Here is a 13689-nt window from a genome sequence, read left to right as displayed (position 1 = left end):
CTCAACTGGAGTTGTACATAAAGATTGTGACCATTGACCAAGTTGAGGAAGCTAAACTCCTAGGGAAAACATTGGATTGTCAGTTATCATGGTCAAGTCATATTGACAAAGTTGTTGTGAAGATTGGAAGAGGTAGGTCTGTTATAAAAATATGTTCTGCGTTTTTGACACAAAGATCAACTGTATTAGTTGATCAGGCTTTGATCTTGTCCCATCTTGATTACTGTTCTGTAATATGGTCAGGTGCAGCAAAGAAAGACCTAGCAAAGCTGCAGCTGGCTTAAAACAAATCAGCACGCATTGCCCTTAACTGCACACACATAATTAACATCAACAACATGCATAATAGCAGTGGTGTAAAGTACTTAAGTAAAAATACTTTAAAGTGCTACTTAAGTCATTTTTTGGGTTATCTGTAATTTACTTGACTATTTATATCTTTCACTACTTTTACTTCACTACATTCCTTAAGAAAATATTGTACTTTTTACTCCATACATTTTCCTGGACGCCCAAAAGTATTCGTTACATTTTCAATGCTTACAGGCAGGAAAATGGTTCAACATTCCTAGTCATCCCTACTGCCTCTGACCTGGCGGATTCACAAAACACACATGTTTTGTTTGTAAATCATATCTGAGTGTTGGAGTGTGCCCCTGGCTATCTGTAATAATGTCTGAGTGTTGGAGTGTGCCCCTGGCTATCTGTAGTAATGTCTGAGTGTTGGAGTGTGCCCCTGGCTATCCGTAGTAATGTCTGAGTGTTGGAGTGTGCCCCTGGCTATCTGTAGTAATGTCTGAGTGTTGGAGTGTGCCCCTGGCTATCTGTAATGATGTCTGAGTGTTGGAGTGTGCCCCTGGCTATCTGTAGTAATATCTGAGTGTTGGAGTGTGCCCCTGGCTATCTGTAATAATGTCTGAGTGTTGGAGTGTGCCCCTGGCTATCTGTAGTAATGTCTGAGTGTTGGAGTGTACCCCTGGCTATCCGTAGTAATGTCTGAGTGTTGGAGTGTGCCCCTGGCTATCTGTAGTAATGTCTGAGTGTTGGAGTGTGCCCCTGGCTATCTGTAGTAATGTCTGAGTGTTGGAGTGTGCCCCTGGCTATCTGTAGTAATGTCTGAGTGTTGGAGTGTGCCCCTGGCTATCTGTAGTAATGTCTGAGTGTTGGAGTGTGCCCCTGGCTATCCGTAGTAATGTCTGAGTGTTGGAGTGTGCCCCTGGCTATCTGTAGTAATGTCTGAGTGTTGGAGTGTGCCCCTGGCTATCTGTAATGATGTCTGAGTGTTGGAGTGTGCCCCTGGCTATCTGTAGTAATATCTGAGTGTTGGAGTGTGCCCCTGGCTATCTGTAGTAATATCTGAGTGTTGGAGTGTGCCCCTGGCTATCTGTAGTAATGTCTGAGTGTTGGAGTGTGCCCCTGGCTATCTGTAGTAATGTCTGAGTGTTGGAGTGTGCCCCTGGCTATCTGTAATGATGTCTGAGTGTTGGAGTGTGCCCCTGGCTATCTGTAGTAATATCTGAGTGTTGGAGTGTGCCCCTGGCTATCTGTAGTAATGTCTGAGTGTTGGAGTGTGCCCCTGGCTATCTGTAGTAATGTCTGAGTGTTGGAGTGTGCCCCTGGCTATCTGTAGTAATGTCTGAGTGTTGGAGTGTGCCCCTGGCTATCTGTAGTAATGTCTGAGTGTTGGAGTGTGCCCCTGGCTATCTGTAGTAATGTCTGAGTGTTGGAGTGTGCCCCTGGCTATCTGTAGTAATGTCTGAGTGTTGGAGTGTGCCCCTGGCTATCTGTAGTAATGTCTGAGTGTTGGAGTGTGCCCCTGGCTATCTGTAGTAATGTCTGAGTGTTGGAGTGTGCCCCTGGCTATCTGTAGTAATGTCTGAGTGTTGGAGTGTGCCCCTGGCTATCTGTAGTAATGTCTGAGTGTTGGGGTGTGCCCCTGGCTATCTGTAGTAATGTCTGAGTGTTGGAGTGTGCCCCTGGCTATCTGTAGTAATGTCTGAGTGTTGGAGTGTGCCCCTGGCTATCTGTAGTAATGTCTGAGTGTTGGAGTGTGCCCCTGGCTATCTATAGTAATGTCTGAGTGTTGGAGTGTGCCCCTGGCTATCTGTAGTAATGTCTGAGTGTTGGAGTGTGCCCCTGGCTATCTGTAGTAATGTATGAGTGTTGGAGTGTGCCCCTGGCTATCTGTAGTAATGTCTGAGTGTTGGAGTGTGCCCCTGGCTATTTGTAGTAATGTCTGAGTGTTGGAGTGTGCCCCTGGCTATCTGTAGTAATGTCTGAGTGTTGGAGTGTGCCCCTGGCTATCTGTAGTAATGTCTGAGTGTTGGAGTGTGACCCTGGCTATCTGTAGTAATGTCTGAGTGTTGGAGTGTGACCCTGGCTATCTGTAGTAATGTCTGAGTGTTGGAGTGTGACCCTGGCTATCTGTAGTAATGTCTGAGTGTTGGAGTGTGACCCTGGCTATCTGTAGTAATGTCTGAGTGTTGGAGTGTGACCCTGGCTATCTGTAGTAATGTCTGAGTGTTGGAGTGTCCCCTGGCTATCTGTAGTAATGTCTGAGTGTTGGAGTGTGCCCCTGGCTATCTGTAGTAATGTCTGAGTGTTGGAGTGTGCCCCTGGCTATCTGTAGTAATGTCTGAGTGTTGGAGTGTGACCCTGGCTATCTGTAGTAATGTCTGAGTGTTGGAGTGTGCCCCTGGCTATCTGTAGTAATGTCTGAGTGTTGGAGTGTGCCCCTGGCTATCTGTAGTAATGTCTGAGTGTTGGAGTGTGCCCCTGGCTATCTGTAGTAATGTCTGAGTGTTGGAGTGTGCCCCTGGCTATCTGTAGTAATGTCTGAGTGTTGGAGTGTGCCCCTGGCTATCTGTAGTAATGTCTGAGTGTTGGAGTGTGCCCCTGGCTATCTGTAGTAATGTCTGAGTGTTGGAGTGTGACCCTGGCTATCTGTAGTAATGTCTGAGTGTTGGAGTGTGCCCCTGGCTATCTGTAATGATGTCTGAGTGTTGGAGTGTGCCCCTGGCTATCTGTAGTAATGTCTGAGTTTTGGAGTGTGCCTCTGGCTATCTGTAGTAATGTCTGAGTGTTGGAGTGTGCCCCTGGCTATCTGTAGTAATGTCTGAGTGTTGGAGTGTGCCCCTGGCTATCTGTAGTAATGTCTGAGTGTTGGAGTGTGCCCCTGGCTATCTGTAATGATGTCTGAGTGTTGGAGTGTACCCCTGGCTATCTGTAATGATGTCTGAGTGTTGGAGTGGGCCCCTGGCTATCTGTAGTAATGTCTGAGTGTTGGAGTGTGCCCCTGGCTATCTGTAATGATGTCTGAGTGTTGGAGTGTGCCCCTGGCTATCTGTAGTAATGTCTGAGTGTTGGAGTGTGCCCCTGGCTATCTATAGTAATGTCTGAGTGTTGGAGTGTGCCCCTGGCTATCTGTAGTAATGTCTGAGTGTTGGAGTGTGCCCCTGGCTATCTGTAGTAATGTCTGAGTGTTGGAGTGTGCCCCTGGCTATCTGTAATAATGTCTGAGTGTTGGAGTGTGCCCCTGGCTATCTGTAGTAATGTCTGAGTGTTGGAGTGTGCCCCTGGCTATCTGTAGTAATGTCTGAGTGTTGGAGTGTGCCCCTGGCTATCTGTAGTAATGTCTGAGTGTTGGAGTGTGCCCCTGGCTATCTGTAGTAATGTCTGAGTGTTGGAGTGTGCCCCTGGCTATCTGTAGTAATGTCTGAGTGTTGGAGTGTGCCCCTGGCTATCTGTAGTAATGTCTGAGTGTTGGAGTGTGCCCCTGGCTATCTGTAGTAATGTCTGAGTGTTGGAGTGTGCCCCTGGCTATCTGTAGTAATGTCTGAGTGTTGGAGTGTGCCCCTGGCTATCTGTAGTAATGTCTGAGTGTTGGAGTGTGCCCCTGGCTATCTGTAGTAATGTCTGAGTGTTGGAGTGTGCCCCTGGCTATCTGTAGTAATGTCTGAGTGTTGGAGTGTGCCCCTGGCTATCTGTAGTAATGTCTGAGTGTTGGAGTGTGCCCCTGGCTATCTGTAGTAATGTCTGAGTGTTGGAGTGTGCCCCTGGCTATCTGTAATAATGTCTGAGTGTTGGAGTGTGCCCCTGGCTATCTGTAGTAATGTCTGAGTGTTGGAGTGTGCCCCTGGCTATCTGTAATAATGTCTGAGTGTTGGAGTGTGCCCCTGGCTATCTGTAGTAATGTCTGAGTGTTGGAGTGTGCCCCTGGCTATCTGTAGTAATGTCTGAGTGTTGGAGTGTACCCCTGGCTATCTGTAGTAATGTCTGAGTGTTGGAGTGTGCCCCTGGCTATCTGTAGTAATGTCTGAGTGTTGGAGTGTGCCCCTGGCTATCTGTAGTAATGTCTGAGTGTTGGAGTGTACCCCTGGCTATCTGTAGTAATGTCTGAGTGTTGGAGTGTGCCCCTGGCTATCTGTAATAATGTCTGAGTGTTGGAGTGTACCCCTGGCTATCTGTAGTAATGTCTGAGTGTTGGAGTGTACCCCTGGCTATCTGTAGTAATGTCTGAGTGTTGGAGTGTGCCCCTGGCTATCTGTAGTAATGTCTGAGTGTTGGAGTGTGCCCCTGGCTATCTGTAGTAATGTCTGAGTGTTGGAGTGTGCCCCTGGCTATCTGTAGTAATGTCTGAGTGTTGGAGTGTGCCCCTGGCTATCTGTAATAATGTCTGAGTGTTGGAGTGTGCCCCTGGCTATCTGTAGTAATGTCTGAGTGTTGGAGTGTGCCCCTGGCTATCTGTAATAATGTCTGAGTGTTGGAGTGTACCCCTGGCTATCTGTAGTAATGTCTGAGTGTTGGAGTGTGCCCCTGGCTATCTGTAGTAATGTCTGAGTGTTGGAGTGTGCCCCTGGCTATCTGTAGTAATGTCTGAGTGTTGGAGTGTGCCCCTGGCTATCTGTAGTAATGTCTGAGTGTTGGAGTGTGCCCCTGGCTATCTGTAGTAATGTCTGAGTGTTGGAGTGTGCCCCTGGCTATCTGTAGTAATGTCTGAGTGTTGGAGTGTGCCCCTGGCTATCTGTAGTAATGTCTGAGTGTTGGAGTGTGCCCCTGGCTATCTGTAGTAATGTCTGAGTGTTGGAGTGTGCCCCTGGCTATCTGTAATAATGTCTGAGTGTTGGAGTGTGCCCCTGGCTATCTGTAGTAATGTCTGAGTGTTGGAGTGTGCCCCTGGCTATCTGTAATAATGTCTGAGTGTTGGAGTGTACCCCTGGCTATCTGTAGTAATGTCTGAGTGTTGGAGTGTGCCCCTGGCTATCTGTAATAATGTCTGAGTGTTGGAGTGTGCCCCTGGCTATCTGTAGTAATGTCTGAGTGTTGGAGTGTGCCCCTGGCTATCTGTAGTAATGTCTGAGTGTTGGAGTGTGCCCCTGGCTATCTGTAGTAATGTCTGAGTGTTGGAGTGTGCCCCTGGCTATCTGTAGTAATGTCTTAGTGTTGGAGTGTGCCCCTGGCTATCTGTAGTAATGTCTGAGTGTTGGAGTGTGCCCCTGACTATCTGTAGTAATGTCTGAGTGTTGGAGTGTGCCCCTGGCTATCTGTAGTAATGTCTGAGTGTTGGAGTGTGCCCCTGGCTATCTGTAGTAATGTCTGAGTGTTGGAGTGTACCCCTGGCTATCTGTAGTAATGTCTGAGTGTTGGAGTGTGCCCCTGGCTATCTGTAGTAATGTCTGAGTGTTGGAGTGTGCCCCTGGCTATCTGTAGTAATGTCTGAGTGTTGGAGTGTACCCCTGGCTATCTGTAGTAATGTCTGAGTGTTGGAGTGTGCCCCTGGCTATCTGTAATAATGTCTGAGTGTTGGAGTGTACCCCTGGCTATCTGTAGTAATGTCTGAGTGTTGGAGTGTACCCCTGGCTATCTGTAGTAATGTCTGAGTGTTGGAGTGTGCCCCTGGCTATCTGTAGTAATGTCTGAGTGTTGGAGTGTGCCCCTGGCTATCTGTAAATTAAAAAACAAGAAAACGGTGCCGTCTGGTTTGCTTAAAATAAGGAATTCGAAATTATTGATACTTTTACTTTTTGATACTTAAGTATATTTTAAACCAAATACTGGGTGACTTTTATTGTTACTTGAGTCATTTTCTATTAAGGTATCTTTACTTTTACTCAAGTATGACAATTGGGTATTTTTCCACCACTGCATAATAGTGTTTAATGGTTGAGGGTTGAGGAGTCTTTTTAAAAAACATTTGTTTGTTGAAAATGCCTAACCACTTGTATAATCTATTTGCATACACTTCAAACAGACATACATACCCCACCAGACATGCCACTAAGGGTTTCTTCACGGTACCCAAACCAAAAACAGATTTCATGCGTTCGCTCAGCTATGTATAGGGCCATGTCTTCGTGGATTGCTCTGCCACCAGAAGTTACTTGGCAAAAAACATATCGTATCACAACGCCTTTCCACTTTCTAAATATCTAATTTAACTGTACCATATATAAGAATATGTAAATATGAATAGTGTGTAAATAGTATTTTTGTTTTCTCTTGGTGTCTTTCCTATATAAGTCTAATTGAATTAAATGTTTTAATTTATTATTTTGTATTTTGAATTTAATGTAACATATTGTCTGTTACTGGTAGCCTCCGTCAGCCTTGTCAAAGGACACATACTAAAGGTGTACATTATATTCAATCTCTGCTTGTTTCAAGTTTCACGTTTTAATGTCACGTGCACAACTACAGTGAAATGGTATTTATTGCAAGCTCTAAACCCAACAATGCAGTAATTAATAACAATGTAGTACTTAAAATAACATACAGTAGAACACACAATAATTATAAATAAGTAAATGAGAACACAAGAAGGTAAGTAAACATACTTTATTGTCTTCTCTGTCCTATATTTCTTTAGGTACAGTAATATACACATACATGTACCTACAAATATTATCTCTCTGGTGTTGTTTTACCATCTAATAACTCAAGTATCCATGATACTTGAGTTAATCATACCTAACAGTTTGTACTGTTAGGTGACCTAAACTGGGATATGCTTAACACCCCGGCTGTCCTACAATTTAAACTAGATGCCCTCAATCTCACACAAATTATCAAGGAACCTACCAGGTACAACCCTAAATCCGTAAACATGGGCACAGTCATAGATATCATCCTGACTAACTTGCCCTCTAAATACACCTCTGCTGTTTTCAACCAAGATCTCAGTGATCACTGCCTCATTGCCTGCGTCCGTTATGGGTCCGCGGTCAAACGACCACCCCTCATCACTGTCAAACGCTCCCTAAAACACTTCTGCAAGCAGGCCTTTCTAATCAACCTGGCCCGGGTATCCTGGAAGGATATTGACCTGATCCCGTCAGTAGAGGATGCCTGGTTGTTCTTTAAAAGTGCTTTCCTCACCATCTTAAATAAGCATGCCCCTTTCAAAAACAATTGAACTAAAAACAGATATAGCCCTTGGTTCACTCCAGACTCCAGATATAGCCCTTGGTTCACTGACTATGACCAGCACAAAAACATCCTCTGGCGTACTGCACTAACATCGAATAGTCCCAGCGATATGCAACTTTTCAGGGAAGTCAGGAACCAATACACACAGTCAGTTGGGAAAGCAAAGGCTAGCTTTTTCAAACAGAAATTTGCATCCTGCAGCACTAATTCCAAAAAGTTTTGGGACACTGTAAAGTCCATGGAGAATAAGAGCACCTCCTCCCAGCTGCCCACTGCACTGAGGCTAGGAAACACTGTCACCACCGATAAATCCACAATAATCGAGAATTTCAATAAGATTTTCTCTACGGCTGGCTTTCCACCTGGCTAGCCCAAAAACGGCCAATAGCGACGGCACCCCCCGCAGCAACTGGCCCAAGCCCCCCCCCCCCCCCCCCCCCCCACTTATCTTTCACCCAAATCCAGACAGCTGATGCTCTGAAAGACCTGCAAAATCTGGATGCCTACAAATAAGCTGGGCTAGACAATCTGGACCCTCTCTTCCTAAAATTATCCGCCGCCATTGTTGCAACCCATATTACTAGTCTGTTCAACCTCTCTTTCGCATCGTCTGAGATTCCTAAAGATTGGAAAGTGGCCGCAGTCATCCCCCTCTTCAAAGGGGGGGACACTCTAGACCCAAACTGTTACAGACCTATATCCATCCTGCCCTGCCTTTCTAAAGTCTTCGAAAGCCAAGTTAACAAACAGATCACCGACCATTTCGAATCCCACCGTACCTTCTCCGCTATGCAATCCGGTTTTTGAGCTGGTCACGGGTGCACCTCAGCCACTCTCAAGGTCCTAAACGATATTATAACCGCCATAGATAAAAGACAGTACTGTGCAGCCGTCTTCATCGACCCTGCAAAGGCTTTCGACTCTGTCAATCACCATAATCTTATCGGCAGACTCAACAGCCTTGGTTTCTCTAATGACTGCCTCGCATGGTTCACTAACTACTTCTCAGATAGACTTCAGTGTGTCAAATTGGAGGGCCTGTTGTCCGGACCTCTGGCAGTCTCTATGGGGGTGCCACAGGGTTCAATTCTCGGGCTGACTCTTTTCTCTGTATATCAATGATGTCTCTCTTGTGCGGGTGATTCTTTGATCCTCTACGCAGAGGACACCATTCTGTATACATCTGGCCCGTCTTTGGACACTGTGTTAACAAACCTCCAAACGAGCTTCAATGCCATACAACACTCCTTCCGTGGCCTCCAACTGCTCTTAAATGCTAGTAAAACTAAATGCATGCTCTTCAACCGATCACACAAAATTAAATCTAGAATCGGCTTCCTATTTCGCAACAAAGCCTCCTTCACTCATGCTGCCAAACATACACTCGTAAAACTGACTATCCTACCGATCCTTGACTTGTGCAATGTCATTTACAAAATAGCCTCCAACACTCTACTCAGCAAATTGGATGCAGTTTATCAGTGCCATCCGTTTTGTCACCAAAGCCCCATACACTTCCCACCACTGCGACCTGTATGCTCTCGTTGACTTGTCCTCGCTACATATTCGTCACCAAACCCACTGGCTCCAGGTCATCTATAAGTCTTTGCTAGGTAAAGCTCCGCCTTATCTCAGCTCACTGGTCAACATAGCAACACACACCCATAGCACGCGCTCCAGTAGGTATATTTTACTGGTCATCCCCAAAGCCAACTCCTACTTTGGCCGCCTTTCCTTCCAGTTCTCTGCTGCCAATGACTGGAACGAATTGCAAAAATCACTGAAGTTGGGGACTTATATCTCCCTCACTAACTGTCGGAGCAGCTTACCGATCGCTGCAGATGTACACAGCCCATCTGTAAATAGCCCATCCAACTACCTCATCCACATATTTGTTTTTGTTTTTCTGCTCTTTTGCACACCAGTATTTCTAGTTGAACATCCTCATCTGCACATCTATCACTCCAGTGTTATTTGATAAATTGTAATTACTTTGCCACTGTGGCCTATTTATTGACTTACCTCCTTACTTCATTTGCACACACTGTATACAGATTTTTCTAGTCTGTTATTGACTGTACGTTTGTTTATTCCATGTGTAACTCTGTATTGTTGTTTTTGTCGCACAGCTTTGCTTTATCTTGGACAGGTCGCAGTTGTTCTCAACTGGCCTACCTGGTTAAATAAAGGTGAAATAAAATAACATCAAAAATCCTTTTTTGTGTGTTTACCTCAGTTGGAAAGTAGGCCTTAGGGAGAGTGACCCACTTTAGCTGCTGCACTGAACAGAGTAGAATCACCATGATTTTAGCTATCTGGGCTCACTAAATACATCAGAGCACAGCAGAGGCAGAGCCGTAGCATCCAATCTCAGGCAGGCCATACATTTTTAAAATGTTAAGCAGGCAATAAGGTATCCAACATCAAACTTGTGATATCAGTCCCCATACAAACTGAGTGTAAGTGGACTAATGATTATTATTATTATTTTTATTGGGGATATTACATCTTTATGGGCATTGTCTGGATTACTGTATATATTTGCATAATATCATTGAAAATATATTACTTTCATTTTGTTACTCACATCTCCAGGCAGGGTTTTTATATTTGAGATTACTTTTTTGTTTTGTTACTGGGTCACGCACTTACTGGTTCGCACCGAATAAGGAAAAACACAAATTCAGACCCCTGGATGTGTGGATATGAGACACCCCTTGGAATACTCGTTGTGGGGAATGGTTTATTCCAACCCCAGTGCATGATGTGAAACACGGAAGATTGACAAAGCTGAGATGGGTCAGTAATGCCTGGCGTCACGCTACATGGGTAACACAATAAACAGGATGCACTCAGTTCAGGAAGACAGTGAGAAAGTGGGCTCTATAGCTGACTGGAACTCATTATGGAACTCTGATTCACCTATGCAGTGTTGACCATGATACCCTGAATGGGCTAAACAGGAAAGACTGCATGTCATTTCAAGTTCGAACAATCATCTGCTCATCAAATACTGAACTTGAAGGCATGCAGTATCCAAAAACATTGCAGAGAGGATCAAATGTAGGTCACACGCTGAGCTTCAGATCCATGTGACTATGATTGAAGTCTCAGTTGTAGGATGACATATGGTGCTGGTTATTCCAGTCAGATCCTTCTCCAAAGCCTCCTGTTAAAAATGTGACAGGAGGGAGAAGGGGACTATTTTCAACTGGTCCCTTTTGAAGTTTCCCAAAACTAATGAAATGACTGGGGAGTTGAAGCTGCCCAGTTTGTCTGCAGTGTCGTTTTATGCAAATCTACATGGTAGGCTAGTACGGTGGCCCTGAGGAGCAAAGTAACTTCTAAGATTTTAAGAGTTCTACTCGCCAGTGTCTGAAGTTCATTTGCACAGCATACAGAGGAAAAGGAAAGAGGACTCCTATTACAGAAGCTCTCCAGGGTAGATGACTCATAATGCATTACCCAGAATGCATCGGTGGACCATTTACTAAGTGCACTTTCGTGAGCAGTGTTTTATTTCCTGGAATGGAAGGTGTCACAGGAAATGAGATGATGATTGATGATTGGCTGGTATTTATGCAGGGAGGTCATGATGATAATGGATCGTTGAAGAGTCCATTTAGGAGGTGAATGAATGGCTGGTAACTTCCTCGCCACAAAACATCAATGTGCCTCCCTTACTCCATCAGTACTCATTAAGTGTCGGAAGTGGAACTGTTCCACACTTTGTTGAGGGTAAAGCGCATGATGATGTATCAAGACATGGGGGTTTACTCTGTTTGGATAATGTGATGATGCCCTAGAGCAGGGGTATCAAATGTATTCCATGGAGGGCCTAGTGACTACTGGTTTTCGGTTATTCCTTTAAATGATGACCTAGACAACAAGGTGAGCGGCGTTCCAAACTAAGCAATGATCTTAATTCATTAATCAAGTACAAGGGAGGAGCGAAAACCCACAGACACTCTGGCCCTACCTGGAATGAGTTTGACACGTGTACCCTAGAGCGTTTACCATTGTGGATGTTGTAGGTATTGTTGTTCTCTAAGGATCCTTCTGGTTCACCAACATTAATCTCAATTCTCACGCTCCTTTCATCTTTACAACATTATGATCATGGGCATGGGTGGCCATTTTGAAAGTTCTGCACCAGTGGTTCAACCTCACATTTCAAGATTACACAAAAGTAGATACATCTAAAAAAAAATATTGTACTCTCTTTGGGGATTTTCTAATGCTGAGATAACACACAAAGACATCAATGGATGGAATATCAAGCAGAATCACCCAGGAGGACTCATTTCAGTCTTTTGTAGGTAGCGATCCCGTGTAATGTCATACTATCTGGGGTGACACTTTATTCACCAGCTCACGGAGATAAAAGCTGTTGGTTTTTTAAAGGGGCTGTGTGTGTGTGTGTGTGTGTGTGTGTGTGTGTGTGTGTGTGTGTGTGTGTGTGTGTGTGTGTGTGTGTGTGTGTGTGTGTGTGTGTGTGTGTGTGTGTGTGAGAGATACTGAGAAAGATAAAGTGTGATAAAATGTATGTGTGTATGTGTGTGTGCGTGCGTGCGTGCGTGCGTGCGTGCGTGCGTGCGTGCGTGCGTGCGTGCGTGCGTGCGTGCGTGCGTGCGTGTGTGTGTGTGTGTGTGAGTGCATGGGAGTGGAGGCGTGTGCGTGTGCGTTTGTGTGTGTGCGTGTGCGTGTGAGTGATAGGTAGGTGTATAATCCTTGGTGGATAGAGAAGTGCTATGGTGGTGGGGCTGATGGTGGTGGTGATGTGATGGTGGTGGTGGTTTGACGGGTGCGGGTGTGTGTGGTGATGGGGGAGGTGGAGGTAGTGGTAGTGGTGTAGGTGATGGTGGTGGTGGGGGTGGGGGTAGTGGTGTAGGGGATGGTGGTGGTGGTGGTGGGGGTGATGGTGGTGGAGGTGATGGTGGAGATGGTGGTGGTGGAGGTGGTGGTGGAGGTGGTGGAGGTGATGGTGGTGGTGGAGGTGATGGTGGAGATGGTGATGATGGAGGTGGTGGTGGAGTTGGTGGTGGTGGTGGAGGTGATGGTGATGGTGGTGGAGATGGTGATGGTGGAGGTGGTGGTGGAAGTGGTGGAAGTGGAGGTGATGGTGGAGGTGATGGTGATGGTGGAGGTGGTGGTGGGGGTGGAGGTGATGGGGGTGGTGGAGGTGATGGGGGTGGTGGAGGTGGTGGTGGTGGTGGTGGAAGTGATTGTGGAGTTGATGGTGACGGTGGAGGCGAGGGTGGTGGTGGAGGTGATGGTGGTGGTGATGGTGATGGTGGAGGTGATGGTGGAGGTGGTGGAGGTGATGGTGGTTACACTAGTGACCTTATCACCCGCGCATCCCGCAAAGGCGGAGGTGTTGCTAACATTTACGATAGCAAATTTAAATTTACAAAAAATAAATAAATGTTTTTGTCTTTTGAGCTTCTAGTCATGAAATCAGCCTACTCAATCACTTTTTATATCTACTGTTTACAGGCCTCCTGGGCCATATACAGCGTTCCTCACTGAGTTCCCTGAATTCCTATTGGACCTTGTAGTCATAGCAGATAATATTCACATTTTTGGTGACTTTAATATTCAAATAGAAAAGTCCACAGACCCACTCCAAAAGGCTTTCGGAGCCATCATCGACTCAGTGGGTTTTGTCCAACATGTCTCCGGACCTACTCACTGCCACAGTCATACTCTGGACCTAGTTTTGTCCCATGGAATAAATGTTGTGGATCTTAATGTTTTTCCTCAGAATCGTGGACTATCGGACCACAATTTTATTACGTTTGCAATCGCAACAAATAATCTGCTCAGACCCCAACCAAGGATCATCAAAAGTCATGCTATAAATTCTCAGACAACCCAAAGATAACTTGATGCCCTTCCAGACTCCCTCTGCCTACCCAAGGACATCAGAGGACAAAAATCAGTTAACCACCTAACCGAAGAACTCAATTTCACCTTGCGCAATACCCTAGATGCAGTCGCACCCCTAAAAACTAAAAACATTTGTCATAAGAAATTAGCTCCCTGGTATACAGAAAATACCCGAGCTTCCAGAAAATTGGAACGGAAATGGCGCCACACCAAATTGGAAGTCTTCCAACTAGCTTGGAAAGACAGTACCGTGCAGAATCGAAGAGCCCTCACTGCTGCTCGATCATCCTATTTTTCAAACTTAATTGAGGAAAATAAGAACAATCCAAAATTTATTTTTGATACTGTTGCAAAGCTAACTAAAAAGCAGCATTC

The sequence above is a fragment of the Salvelinus namaycush genome, chromosome 15 (assembly GCF_016432855.1).
Source record: "Salvelinus namaycush isolate Seneca chromosome 15, SaNama_1.0, whole genome shotgun sequence".
Classification (NCBI taxonomy): Eukaryota; Metazoa; Chordata; class Actinopteri; order Salmoniformes; family Salmonidae; genus Salvelinus; species Salvelinus namaycush.
The sequence above is the reverse complement of the archived record's forward strand: the minus strand, read 5'-3'. Positions refer to the sequence as shown.